At 39.2% G+C, this 15,223-nt stretch overlaps 1 protein-coding gene across 4 annotated transcripts in view; it reads left to right on the top strand.

Annotated features, from left to right (window-relative positions):
* The window catches only part of NCKAP5 (NCK associated protein 5), a 631,235-nt gene that overhangs the window by 172,271 nt on the left and 443,741 nt on the right, over positions 1-15,223 (top strand). The window contains exon 1 of one of the 4 annotated variants that reach the window (XM_081934719.1): positions 7,007-7,234. The exons of 2 other annotated variants lie outside the window; for them this stretch is intronic. The gene's annotated coding sequence lies outside the window, so the exon portion shown is untranslated. Of the gene's footprint in view, positions 1-7,006; positions 7,235-8,155; positions 8,180-15,223 lie in introns of those variants that run through there. One more of the 4 variants, XM_081934720.1, reaches the window with a different exon arrangement.

The following is a 15,223-nucleotide window of genomic DNA, read 5'->3' as shown; positions in this document are numbered from 1 at the left end:
GATTTCCCAGTACTCTTTGAATTCAAGGATGCTCAGTGCTCAGTTCAAGCACACTTTAGTTTAACAATTGTAAGGCATTTGTTGCTGTGTCCTTACATACTACATATTCACTTTCTCACTCACTCATTTTCTGGATGGAAATGGTAAAGAAAAGGAAGAAGAGAGTGGGGAAAGAAGGAGAGGTAGCACTATGCATCCTATTTTCATTGCTTTTTCAACATACGCAAAACATCAGTCTATTATTCTATCACAAAGAACAGAGTTGCCCTATGTCTCCAAATCTATGCATGTAATTGTTAAATTTGTGTAGCTTGCCCATCTCACAGTATGCGTGTATAATTAATTGATATATAAATGTAACATTCATAAATGAACAAAAGGTACCAAGATTGTACAGTATATGCTTGATTAGAAATTAATTATAGAAAACAGTACATTATATTATTTGAACAATGTAAATAAGAATGTACTGTTTTTCAGCTAAAATATCCACTATTTGTTGTTTAAAAATACCAAAACTAAATAACCAAAGACTTTATAAACAGTATTTCCCTCCTCTTTATCATACTACCAGTATAATGCTAAATAGTTCTTAAGATTTCAAATTTTTAGTGTCTCTGATTTCAGTTGTTTGATCAGTTTTCTTTTCCATACATACTTACATTTGCCATAAGGGTCCTTGGTGCTCTATCAACTTGGTTGCTTTCTTGAAGATGTTTTATTACTCAAATTATGTAACACCATCAATGTTAGTCCTTTGAACCCTGAGCTTCAAATATTCTCCTTTATTAGTATATAGCAGTGATGGTGAACCTTTTAGACACCGAGTGGCCAAATTGGAAGGTGCGTGCACCCCAGAAACCCAAACACCAGCTGGCAGGTGGGAGGCAGGGCATCCCAACACCGGCAGCTCTGCAAGAGGCGCAATCGAGCTTCTGTTTCGTCGTTTGGAGGGAAACTTATGTTTCCCTGCAAACGATGGTGAGAAACGCCATGGAGAAATGTGGTGGACTTGAGCTGGGGTGACAGTGCGCATGCCCACAGAGAGGGCTGTGTGTGCCACCTCTGGCACGCGTGACATAGGTTTGCCATCACGGGTATATAGTATGCATGGAAGCCATTCATGCTTAAATTTGCTTAGGTTTTTGTTGTGAATATATGCCACTACTGCATATTCTCAGGTATGTATTTCTACACTCATGTCTTCTTGCCATAATTAAATCCTCAATAAGTTAGACTCACCCATTCATTTATTTCTCAGACAGTCTGTGCAATCATTAAAGATCTTTCTCATTCCAGCTTAGCCATCACCATTGCCAAGTGTTAGAAATCAGACATGCCTTACGGGGGAAAATCTTTGGGTTTCCCTCAATTTGGCTTGCAGTCCTATGTTATGTGAATTTATAATTTCTGGAATGACCTCTAAAAAAACACTTTATCGTGCCCAGGCATCCCTTCAAGAAACCATAAAGATGAATCTGGCTCCATAGTAAAAAAACATTTTTATGGAAACCTGTCTAACTCCTATTCAACAGTTGCATTAATTCTCTGGCTATGTTCCCATACCATGCTTAACATGATTACTGAATTAATGCATTCATGGTTTTGCACCATATGCATAAAATTTAATTATCCAGTTTATACAGCATACAACCTCCCCCCTTTTTTTTAAAAAAAAAAAGCAAAACAAACCCTCACAGAAGGTCAACATCAAAATAACAAGATGAAAAACCATGTAAGCAAGTTTCGAACTAGCAATCATATCATGTGCAAATGGACTTGCTAGGTTTATAACTGACTTCAATGTGTTGCATGAATGTGTTGTCTTTGAGAAGCAATGATTGATGGGATATCTTCTTTCGCTGGGGCTCCACCTCTTGCTTCATCTGCCCAGGTAATTGCAATGCAATGTAGCTTGTGATACTGAAACAGTACCATTGTTGAAGTAACAAAATTCCCATTCATTTGGTTGCTCTGTGAGTGCCGATTCTGACATAAGTATACAGTGGCTCCACTATAACTCTCTTATTGATTTTTTAAGAACTGATGAACAAATCTAAAGTGGTTATTTCTTCTTTGAGGTCTTCATTCTTGGCACCCAGGGTTGTAAACTAGTATCTGCTTCCAAGAATTTAATCTGATTGGATAGAATACAGAATAACAGAGTTGGAAGAGATCTCTGCTTAAATGCAGAGAAATCAGTACCTGTGTATAAACCTAGCTTCAAACACATAGCAACAACAACAAAATGTATATTTCATGTAGTGACTTTTCCTGGTATTTTTTTTAATGAATCCCCCTCTTTTCAATTGTTGAAGAAATGAAAGGTGTGTCTCATAATGCCATATTGTGCTTGAAACTATTTTTGCTTTGTATTTCATCAATTAGAACATGCTGTTTATGTAACAGTGGTATAAATATTTCTGCTGTAGTTCTTGGTAATAATTTGTCATTTTTGCATCTTGTAAATGAAACCAGGAATGCATTTAACAGTCTTGCTCAAGGCTTAATTCATATATGTATATCATAAAACTACATAATTATTATTGTAATGGGTTCTTGAAGAGATATTTGCAGGTTTTTAAAGCAGTATTCATTACATACAAATGCAAATACACACACACACACACCAATTCACTCATGTAAATGGCTGCAGAGATGAACAGAAGGGATTTGCACACAGTTTTGGCTTTCCTACAGACTGATCCCATTGGTACAATTTTAATTTCTTAAAATTAAGATAATTTTTTTTAAAAAAAGGGTTGTCAGCATTATTTTTTTCTGTCTGAAATGTTCTACATGTCTTAGTAATTTAAAAAGATTTGATATACAGGTCACGTCATTCACTGGTATGACTGAGACATACTGTGCCCTGACACATTTAAACAGCACTAGTCAGAAACAAATTGACCGCCTGAGCAAAGTTTTATCCTGAGGTGTTGCCTCAGTCTGGAGTCTTGCTGGGATTCAAACTGAGGTACTATTAAACTGAGACCTACTTTGCTCTTCCTACTTGTTTTGCTCTACCTGGAATGGGTTTATTGTTGTTGTTAGTATTATTATTTAATGCGAATGTAAACTGAAGCCCAAAAGATTTCCTTTGATAGACTCATTGTATTGTACTTTCTATCAAGGTTTTTTTAAAACAGATGGGCATAAAACCTTCCTGCATCTTCAGAGACTTTTTTCTTCTGCTAATAACGTTTATTTAAATCAGGAATAATTAATACCAAGAGTGAACATGAATGAATGTGATACAATATTGAGCGACTTGGTGCAGCTTATACAAATGTTTTCTTCAGCAAAATCTACTCACACTGCTATAAGTACTTAAGGACATTGGATATGCTAATAATTTTTTCTCATATCAGCATTGTGTCAAAATAACGTTAATTGGCCTATATAGTTCAGATCTCATCAAACAAACAAAACCAGTTATATTTGGTAGGACACATCTTAAAAAGTCCATGCTGATTGAGTGTATCTCTATTTTGTCTTTAAGATAGATGCATTAATTGAGTTCTACATCAACTTTTCCATTATTGTACTGAAAATCAATATTGGGCTAACAGGTTTAAAATTAACGTCACTTTTGAAAGGGGTATTGATAATATGGCAAGACTTTCTTGTAATACTCTATATTATTCTGTCATTGTTGAATATATTGCACACTCCGTGAGTGCTGATGGACTGAGGATCAAGGAAACTTCATGCTGTACGCATAAACCAGCAGGTCACTTATGCTCATGCCAAATTCCATTGTGTTTATGCTACATATGCTTTGAGGGAAGTAAAAGGGGGATTATTTATATTTTTAAATTTAAATTCATGCTTAAGTGATGGGTTGAACTGGAGCCTAGACGATTCTACTTCCTTATTTATAATTTAACACTCATATATCTGTCAACTAATCTGAATTATTTACCTCAATTTCCGTTTTTTTCCATTAGCAAAAAATGCACAAAAACATATATTGTACTTGTAGGATGAGAACACATGCCTCTTATCAATGTTTTTTAATGTCAATTTTATCCTGAGGTATGATCACATTGAGTGTGTTTTTTTAAATAGTCACCAGGGTTAATGTGATGGATAAGATTCACATATTATCTATGTGCTAAATCATGACATTAAAAAAATGAAAATAAATACGTAAATACAATTACTGTTCACAGTTTTTAAAAAGTGTAAATAACTAAATTGCTGAGCAAAATTATAGGGAATAGGGAGAAGAACTTTTTCATTGTAAAGTCGTTAGAGAACATTTCCCCCCCCGCTAGGCTGAATTTTGTATATGCATCCAGAAGCATTACTTTTTCCACTTTCCTCTGACTGGAGTTGGACCACTTGAAACTCGAAGGCAGTGTTTCTCAGCTTTGGTAACTTTAAGATGTGTGGCCTTCAATGTCCAGAATTTGCCTGCCAGCTTTTTGCCAAAGTTGAGAAACATTGCTCTAAGGTCTTGCTGCTTGCTTTCTCAGTGATATAATTGGAAACAAAGTCAGTCCCAGATGCCTCTCAGTGCTTCTTTTACTTTCTGACTGTAATTTATGCTATTTGTTTCTTTAGTTAGAAGTTGCTTTTTTAAAGACTGATCTCTCAGAAATCCAGTTGTCAGACCCTTCTATTTTCAGAATTTGAATCAGATGACTTTTAAGACGTTTTTCCAATTGGCACAGTTCCAATCAATTATTTCAATTAAGACATTTTTGTAATTACTTAGCAAATTCCAATAGAAGAGAATATATGTACAGTAGCTCAAGGCTGAACTGTGGAGTCCTTGATGGTCATTATGAAGATGTTCCATTAGCTGACTAGATTAACATCATCAGTGAGCACTGGGTAATGAAATGGCTGCAATCAACCAACCAAGCTTAGAGACCAACAACGATTCCACATAGCTAATTATCTGGCTCAGAAATTTAAGGAAATCACAATGGCCAGAAGTGTCGGATATCACGATTCCTTATTAAGATTTCAGGAATAGGCGTCCATACTGAATTTCATGTTACAACAATGAATAAGCCAGACTAATAATCTAAGCAGGAGCGTGACTGTCATCTTAGACTTGTAAAATGCTAGCTTTGGACTTAGTTTTCGATTTAAGACGACAACTTTATACCAAAGCAGAATGGCAAGATTTCTAAAAGGGTTGCGACATTAACAATTCACATTGTGGAGATTCTTCTGTATCACTGACTCTCTGACAATTCTCTGCTATATAGTAAGCCAATGTAATCTGAAATAACTTCATTTTAATATTATAATTTAAGTCAATGGTCCCAACCTTTCTGGCTCTATGGGCAGGCGGCAGTGTTGGCAGTGAAGGGTTGGCGGGGGGGGGGAGATGGTTTTGCGTGCACGTGCACAACCTAGATTCTGTACATGCATAAACTACATTTTGCGTAGTCATTCGCTGCTTGCATGTGAGGTTCCCAACAGGCTGTAGACCAGTACCAATCCATAGACTGGAGATTGGGGGCCCCTGATTTAAGTTGTTTATTTTCCATATGTCTCTAGACTTGTTGTGAACTCTACACCATCAGGGCTGCATGAAATATAAAGCAGAAATGATGTTTGAATTATGGAATAGACCCAATCTTTCCTTTACTAAAGTCCTTTCCTTTCCTCAAAGCATGCTCCATTTGCATTTTTGCACAATGACTATCTATTTGGCTTCTTCTCTGTATTTTATCAAGAGAAAAAAAATCATCTCAGAATCAAATCTTGCATGTATGTGTATATTTGCATAATCCACATGACTTCCTGCAGGTATAGGTAGGCTGGGTACACATCACATGCCAAACTATAATATAATCTGCTTCTTTGTGATTTAATATATGCTGTGAATCGAGCCTTTTTTTGTTTGTAAATTAGGCTGTGGTTGAATGTCTTGTATGATCCATCCAACCAAAACAGGTAGTCCTCGACTTATGTTGAGAGATAATGCTTGGTGTAATCACACCACAGAGTGGCTAGAGTGGCTAAGATGCTGAGGTCGTCGATCGGCAGTGTAGCGCTTCAAATCCCTAGTGCCGCGTAACGGAGTGAGCTCCCGTTACTTGTCCCAGCGTCTGCCAACCTAGCAGTTCGAAAGCATGTAAAAATGCAAGTTGAAAAAATAGGGACACCTTTGGTGGGAAGGTAACAGCGTTCCGTGCACCTTCGGCGTTTAATCATGCCGGCCACATAACCACGGAGATGTCTTTGCACCGCGCTGGCTCTTCAGCTTTGAAATGGAGATGAGCACCGCCCCCTAGAGTTGGGAACAACTATGTGCATATGTGTAAGGGGAACCTTTACCTAATCACACTAACTTTGATTCTGCATTGCAAAGGGGCAATTGTGTTTAGTCATTAGAAAGTGATTTGTCAAGAGTCTAGAGCAGTTTTTCTCAATCTTGGAAGCTTCAAGGTGAATGGACGTCAACTCCCACAATTGTCCAGGCAGCATGCTGCCTGGGGAATTCTGGGAATTGAAGTCCACACATCTGATCCAGCCCTTGCTCCCTCTTTCTGTTGAGATGAACTTGACTGCTGAGCAGGGAGGGAGAAGCCAGAGAGCAGCTTAGTTTTCTCCACTTGTCTCTTCCTCCCGAGACCCCCCAGCTCCAACCCACAATAGCAGTTTGCTCAGATAAGCTCCCCCCACTTCCCCGACCCCCGCTTGCAGGCAAAGCTTTGTCAGAGCCGTTCCGTTGCGACCGATTCCGATCGCAGCAGATGGGCAGCACTCTTTGACACCCCCCGATCCTAAAGCAGCCTCCTCTGCTTAAGGGAAATTAAAAGGCCCCGACCGCAACCCGGAATAGCGGGGCAGGGCTGGAGCCCGTCACCCGGCGTCCCCCTCGGGGAGCTGTGCCGCCCTGCCTCGCCTCCGCTCCCCTCCCCGCAGCAGAGGCCACCTTCCCCCAGCCCGCCGCCTGGCCGGCCCTCCCCGAGCGCACGCGGAGCGGCGGCCCTGTCGCAGCCCGACAGGGAGCGCCAGCAAGAGACAAGCTCGCCGGGCGGCAGCATAACAACAAAGCGGAAGAAGCGGCGGCGACGGCTGCGGCTGCAGCGGCGGCGTCCGCGGTCGCGCCCGCTAATGCTGGGAGACCCCCATGCCAAGTTTAGAAACTCGGGGGCTGCTTGCGCTGCCGCCGCCGGGCTCCCGGGCTGCTCCGGCGGGTCTCCGGGGAGCATAAAGGCCCCGCCTCTGCCCGCCGCCTGCAAAATGCCCCTCCGCAGAGCAGGTAAGGTAGCAATTGCGCCGAGCCTTCCCTCCTCCTTCCCCGGCTGTCCTTCTTTCCTTGCGCGTTTTGCGCTCCCCTCACCTGCTCTGAAGTGGACCCCGCCCTCTGTGGCGTGTCTCTCCCCCCCCCCGTTTCCTCCCCTTCTCTCCTGGTTTAAGGCAAAGGTAAAAGTAGCACTGGGCGAGGGGCGGGCGGTGGAGGAGTGAGCGGCGTCAGGGGTCGCCGGGCTTGTACGTGTGTGTGTGTATGTGAGAGAGAGAGAAAAAAAAGCAAGATGGAGAAGCGGCTGACCCGGGCATGTGCCCGCCGGCTGGCCAATCTCGCCGCGGCGGTCCGGCGGAGAAGCGCGCGAGGCCGAGGCGTGCGCTCGTCCGTGGGTTCGAGCCCCGGCGCAAACCCGCTGATCCCTTGCGAAGCGGGTCTAATAGACGCCGGCAGGTTGATGCTTCCTAAGGATCTGTTTTTAAAGAGAAGGGAGAGAAAGAGGGGGGGTGCACTGTGGAGTTGTCGCGGGTTCTTCGGATGGACCTCTCCAAAGAGCTTGCAGCCCTGGGTTTTGCCCCCCCCCCCGATTTCCCGGGCAAATCGTCTGTCTGACCCGTTCGTGGCGTGTGTCATTTGTCCCTTAACGAGTGGGATGCGGGCTCTGGTGGAATGTGTGTGAGGGGACGACAGGCCCTCGCGTCTGAACTTGCGGACGGAGGGACGTGCTGCAGTGTCTCTCCCCACTCTCTCTTTTTGAAGTTTTGCACAGCTCCTGCGCGACTTGCCGGACGCTGCTGTGGACAAGCCTGACCCGAGGGAGTGGGAAGGGCTAGTTTAGAGTGCTTAGGGAATGGGGATGAAGAGGTGGCCTCATTGAGTTACGGATGGGGAAGATGGGTTTAAGCCTAAAGAAAGACACGCTGGCTTTTGGCGACAAGCTTCTGTCGCTTGAACTTGCTGGTATAGTTGCATCGGGGCTTTTGTTAAACCCGCCTCTAACCCCAATCCCCCCCCCCCTTTTGATTTCCCATTCATCCACTCCTCCTGCTGTTGCCTGTTCCTGGGATCAGCGCTCCCACAGTTAGGCCTTTTCTGTCCCTTCTGTTTTCTTCTCTTCCTGCTGCTCTCAGGGCCCTTCTCCTTTGCCTCTGCTGGCTCCTTCGCTTGTTCTTTCTGCTGTCCCCTGTCCTGCTGTTTGCAAACTCTTTTCCTTTGGCTGCTGCTGCTGCTGGAAAGGGGAGCTAGCTGTAGGATTGTATGCCTGTTGCTACTGGCAACTGAATATACAGAATTGTTATGCATCCATAAGCAGCTTAATACTGATGGATGGCAGAGAAATATGATCATTTTAGGATGACCAAGCTGAGGTATATTGTGCTGTGTGTGTGTGCACTGTATCTCAGATTCACATTTTTAATCTAGAGAGTGAATCCCAGAAGCTGCTTCTTTGTGATCTGGACGGTTTATCCAAGCCTTTGATGGGGTTGTAGCAAACCTGTATTTGCCTTTTCATTATCTATGCTTCTGTTGGTTTAGATAACTGGAGCTTTTCAGTATCATTTACTTCTGTGCTCGAGTGTTGAAACTTACCTGTCTTATTCACCCAGAAGGATTTCTTGATGTCTGTCCGGAAGCAAGATGTAATGAGACCCATTTAGTACAGATGGTATAAATATTAATTTTCTTTTATTTTCACACTCTTTCACTTGTTGATTACTTCTGACATTCGTACCAGAACTAGAAGGAATGGGGTGTGAAAGAGAAAAACTTTGTGGGTATTTGGGTTAATACTAGTCCCACCAGAAGTTTTTTATTATTATTTATTTATTTACTTACTTACCTACTTACTCACTCACTCACTCACTTCACTCACTCACTCACTCACTTACTTACTTGATGTATTTAGCCACCAATCTCATATGCATGAGTTTTAAACAGCTTTCATTTTCTTTTTCTTTCCTTTTCATTTTATTGGCTAGCAGTTCCACCCCCCCCCACACCTTTATGTAAAGTAACTTTGTGTAGTTAGTTTTATATCAAACTTACATTCCTTAGTTTTATAAATACAAGCCAAGCTAAGCAAATCATGCAATGTGATTGTAGGATGAATAGCTAGATTTACAAACATTCCTGATTTTGTAGCCGTGACTTGATATGATATGGATTTTAAGCTTACATGCTTAAAAGTTTCCTGACAGGCAACTTTTTATGCTGCTGAATATGTGAATATTTATGTACAATATGATTTGGAGCCACTCTAATTCTAATATTAAGAAAGTACTGTATAAATGAAAGAAAGAAGAACAAAAAGAATTGTTTAATTATAGTTTCAGCATTCTTAGGATAGTTTATGGGGGAAACACATGACTAATGATACCATGTTTGAACTGGATGGTTATTTCTTCCAGCAAGTATGCTTTAAGTATAAGCATACAGGGCAATATCTGTAATGAAACAGTTGATTACTTATATATGATTAAAGTATCCTGAGTGTGTGTCAATATGCTACATATGCCTCCTATTGGTGGGATGTGTGGATTAGCATGTTGGCTTTCAAAATCATGCAATGTGATTGTAGGATGAATAGCTAGGTTTACAAACATTCATGATTTTGTAGCCGTGACTTGATATGATATGGATTTTAAGCTTACATGCTTAAAAGTTTCCTGACAGGCAACTTTTTATGCTGCTGAATATGTGAATATTTATGTACAATATGATTTGGAGCCACTCTAATTCTAATATTAAGAAAGTACTGTATAAATGAAAGAAAGAAGAACAAAAAAGAATTGTTTAATTATAGTTTCAGCATTCTTAGGATAGTTTATGGGGGAAACACATGACTAATGATACCATGTTTGAACTGGATGGTTATTTCTTCCAGCAAGTATGCTTTAAGTATAAGCATACAGGGCAATATCTGTAATGAAACAGTTGATTACTTATATATGATTAAAGTATCCTGGGTGTGTGTCAATATGCTACATATGCCTCCTAGTTGGTGGGATGTGTGGATTAGCATGTTGGCTTTCAAAATCATGCAATGTGATTGTAGGATGAATAGCTAGATGTACAAACATTCATGATTTTGTAGCCGTGACTTGATATGATATGGATTTTAAGCTTACATGCTTAAAAGTTTCCTGACAGGCAACTTTTTATGCTGCTAAATATGTGAATATTTATGTACAATATGATTTGGAGCCACTCTAATTCTAATATTAAGAAAGTACTGTATAAATGAAAGAAAGAAGAACAAAAAAGAATTTTAAATTATAGTTTCAGCATTCTTAGGATAGTTTATGGGGGAAACACATGACTAATGATACCATGTTTGAACTGGATGGTTATTTCTTCCAGCAAGTATGCTTTAAGTATAAGCATACAGGGCAATATCTGTAATGAAACAGTTGATTACTTATATATGATTAAAGTATCCTGAGTGTGTGTCAATATGCTACATATGCCTCCTAGTTGGTGGGATGTGTGGATTAGCATGTTGGCTTTCAAAGTCGTATTTAGAGTAGAATTTGCATTAAGCAGCATGGGCATGCTGGGGATAAAACTGCTTTGGTTACACTTATGCCATCTTGAACAAAATGTGCCAGAAGTGATTAATACAATCCCTAACTTTATCAAATAATCAGCAGGTGATCTCTAGGGTATAGATAAAGTTTTAAAAAGTGTTTTGTGAAAATATGGCCTTTAATAATCTATGGACTACCTGGAAACAATTAGCAGATATGGAAGAATGGGACTTGGAATATAAGAAAAAATAAGCAATAATGGACATGAATGAATGATTAGATTGTTTATCTGTGAAGTTTAGATAAGGGGAAGGATGTAACAGATATGAGTAAAAGTAGTTTGAAATTGTGGGATAAAATTAGCTTATTCAGGAAAGTGGAGATATAGATTTAATTATGAAAGATAAAATATATTATTGTTATATTCCTATCTTGCTACCATAGTCTCTCTCAAGGTGGTGTGCATATCTAATACCCCTGCTTCCCCATAATAACAATCCTGAGTCATGGGTTGGACTAAGAGAGAGTGACTTGCCAAGGTCACTGATTTGACTTTCATGCCTCATGCAAGACTCACAATTTTCTGGTGTCTAGGCTGGCACTCCAGCCACTATACCATACTAGGTAAGAAAAGTAAAAATTTGGTTACTATGAATTCACCTGTAAGTAAGAATCCATAATTATGACAGTTAGATGTTATGTTCAATGTAATTGTGAAAATGAGAAGAAACAGAGATGGATAGTTGCAAAAATATTGTGCAATATTCTGAAAACCATCCAAGAATTGTGCTAGATAAGATGGATAAGTTCGAATGCAAAGAAGATAATGCAAAAAGCAGAAATTGACCATTTGGTGACCCAGGAATTATGTAGAACAATGAAATGTCATCTTAGAAAAAGGTATGTTTCAAATTCATAGACTAAACCTAAGCCACCTAGGATTACTTCTGTAATTGTGATGTCAGGAAAGTGTTATAAATAAATAAACATTTGAAAGATAGAATCCATGGCAAAGCACAATAATATCAAAACAACAACATGTATATATGGTAATCTCCTCAAATACATTTCATTATTTGCACCATACCTTTGGATGTCCATGTGCAAAGGAATAAATACAACTCTTGAAATACTATTGATCTGATTGTTTACAATGAAAGAATGAAATAACTTATAGTACTAGGATGATGAGAGGCAGGCCATTTTCTGTTATTGTTTGGAGCCAATCATGGGGAAAAATGAGCATGGAAGAAAAAGAAGAAAAAGAAATGAGAGTGTAAGAAGAATGACTGCAGAAAGAGAAAAATGTCAAGCTCTGAAACAGAGAAAGATTCAATACAGTGGAACCTCTGGTCACAACTGTAATTCGTTCCAGGACTTTGTTCACAACCCGTTTTGGCTATGATCGGAAGCAAGTCTGACTGCGCTTGCACCTACCAAAAAAAGTGGCATGGGGGGGAAATTGTCGCAGCAGGGAAAATTGCTGGGCTGTGTTTGATCGCCACCCGAGGAAGTGTTCACAACCAGAGTGAAACATTTAGCGGATTTTTTTGATCAGCACCCGATTTGGTCGTGGTCAGAAGCGTTCGTGACCCGAGGTTTTACTGTGCTTGGTGATTTTTCCAAACAGATATCTTTAATGTTCCACACCAAAGGCAGAATCTTGCCAAACTAAAGCACTCTACTCTCTACAACTGCCACATACTCTGGGAATGATTAGGGAGTTTGTCTTCACCATTTATCTCAAACGAAGTATCTGAACTGAGTTGCATCTTATTCCTCTAGAATGCACCTCTTCCCTCCTGGGATCCAGATTACTACACTCCCTCACGAATAGGAGATCTGTATAAGCAGTATTAGAAGATAACACATAATTATACATAATTATACATAATTAAAATACATAAGTGCACCAGCGTGCCTAACGTCCCTGTCCTAATGTCCCCATTTATTTGTACCAATTTCCTGTGTTCTGATTCATGTTTATTCTTATTCCTGTCATCTTGTACATGAGTGACTAAATAAAATAATTAAATAAATAACTTCCCAACAGAATAAATAGAAAGTGAACCAATGAACAGAGGTTATGGAAACTGCTTAGAATAGAGTAAAAAGTACTATGCTACAGAGTGCCACAGAAGTGTGAGCCATTAATAGAATGAATGGAATTAATAATAAAAGTGATTAAATGATTTGAGCTGAAGCTGAACTGAAAGAATGCTGTAAAAAGCATTTTAGAGCTTTGTAATGGAATGATAGAAATATTTTGATGTGTGAAATTGAAAACAAATGCTATACATTTTAGTACAGTACAGTAAAAGATACTTGAAAAAGGAATCATAAGTCTAAGAATTTAGAAAAATGCTGAGACTGCAGGATGGATGGTTTCAGTGGATAAATGTTAGATGAATATCATTTCAAGTGGCTCTACAGCTTTATTAAGTTGTAAAAAAATTGGGATTAGTTTATTTTTGGGCAATTTACAAGAGTATATTGTATGTACAATATGCAACATTTGGGAAGTAGAGTCAGACATTTCCATCACTGTTCCATCTCATCTTTAGAAATTTGGAATTGTTACCCTATTAGTTAGAATGCTGTGACAACTAGTAGATGAAACTAGAGTATGCTGATTCATATTATGGATGGACATCTGATATATCTTCCTAGTGAATATGCTAATTTAAATTTTATAATGGTTATGACACTCCTGTTTTCCATAAAACGTAATAATTTCATGTATATTTGGTTTTGGAAACGGAATGGTCACCACTTTATATTTTTTTGACAATCTATGTCTCATTGCTTGAATATAAAATCTCATTTGAGTTGAGCTTGACTCAACACGGATAGATCCATACTAAGGTTTTGACAACAAAATGGAATTGGCCTTTTACTGCCTTCAGTTTACAAGAGACTAACATTGAACAGATTGGTTCACTTATGACACTGATGCATTGTTTACACAACTTATTGCCTGGATTTGCCCAAGACACTATACTAAACCAAGCACACCACATTATAGCTTAATATATTGTGGGACCCGACATTAGAACAGGAAAGTGAGGTGCAAGGCAGGCTGAATCTTTCCCTTAACGATGAAGGTAGTTTAGGATATTGAACCATGTAATATTTAAATTTATTGTGGCACTTGGATTTTGAGGCTGTGAACACATTTGTAATTTGAAAAAACAACTCGAGCACCCTCATACAAGATGCCAGTTGTAAAATGATTGAATTAAACATTCATTTCACAGAAGGCTAATAAGGCAAAAATATAGCTTATTCTGAAACTTGAGCACAAGGCAAATATGTCTTTTGAGCCTCAAAGCACTTATTCTGAACTGAGTTTTTTTTTCTGCTTGAACAGAATATTCATTTCACAGATGGCAAGTACCTTAATTTAGAAATTGTCTTTATATAGATTATTGTAAAATGCATGTGTCATTACTCACACTATCTCTCCCTGTATTTTCACTCAAATATGTCCTAGCCTTTACCCCAATTTTTAAATATCTAGAAATTCCCTGAGTTTATTCCCATTTTTCCTGTCTCCCCCATTCTTGATAGGTGTTTTTGCCTATTTTCCTTTTTCTTTCCAACATAATAAAGTCTTTGAAATAAAGTATGTAAAAATGCTCTTTGTCTGACTGCCAGCGGAATAATTCTCCAAGAACTGAGCACAACTGCACTAAATTTGTTGTGGAGGAAGAAAATGGCAAAATAAAGAGGAAATTCAAAAATAGGCTAGATCTGTCCAAGTGTTAGGGAGCAAAAAAAGAAATATCCTCTATGTACCTCTATGAGACAAGCATTCAGTGGCCTGGCATGTTGATGTCTGTTTCACTTAAGCCCACCACTTTCTAGTCATATGACCTACAGCAGAATTTGATGCCTACTCTCTGCATACAACTTTCCAGTACAGCTAAGTGCAAACATACATAGATGCAAAGTAATATATTTTAGAAGAAGGTTTCTTCTGTATAATTGAGTGGCATTACAAAAAATAGAATAAAAAAATAAAATAAAAAGTCCTAAAAGGAAGGTTTGTTCACTGCCATACATTCCAGGATTGGTCCAGCTTTTCCATTTAATCATATGGATGATTCTGATAAACTGCTACTCAGGTAACACTATGTATTGTATGTGCAATTTGAAATAGGTCTAGAATATTATAGTAGGTAGTAGAATTTCTGATAGGTAGACAGAAAACTTGTTTGATTCCAGCACTTTCATGTCTGCTGTTTTAAGATTCAATATAGGTAGTTCTTGACTTACGGCCATTCATTTAACCATCTTTTGATGTAATAAAAGTACTGAAAAAAGTGACTTACTGCTGGTCCTTGCCCATATGACTATCACAGCAACCCCATGATCATGTAGTTTTGATTCGGGCACTTGGCATCTGGCATTTATTTATAATAGTTACAGCATCTCAGGGTCATTTGTGATCTCCCCAGCCTGTTTCCAACAAGCA

Source organism: Natrix helvetica (assembly GCF_964273705.1).
Source record: "Natrix helvetica genome assembly, chromosome: 1".
In the NCBI taxonomy this organism is placed as follows: Eukaryota; Metazoa; Chordata; class Lepidosauria; order Squamata; family Natricidae; genus Natrix; species Natrix helvetica.
Note: the sequence above shows the minus strand (reverse complement) of the source record. Positions and strands in the feature narration are given on the sequence as shown.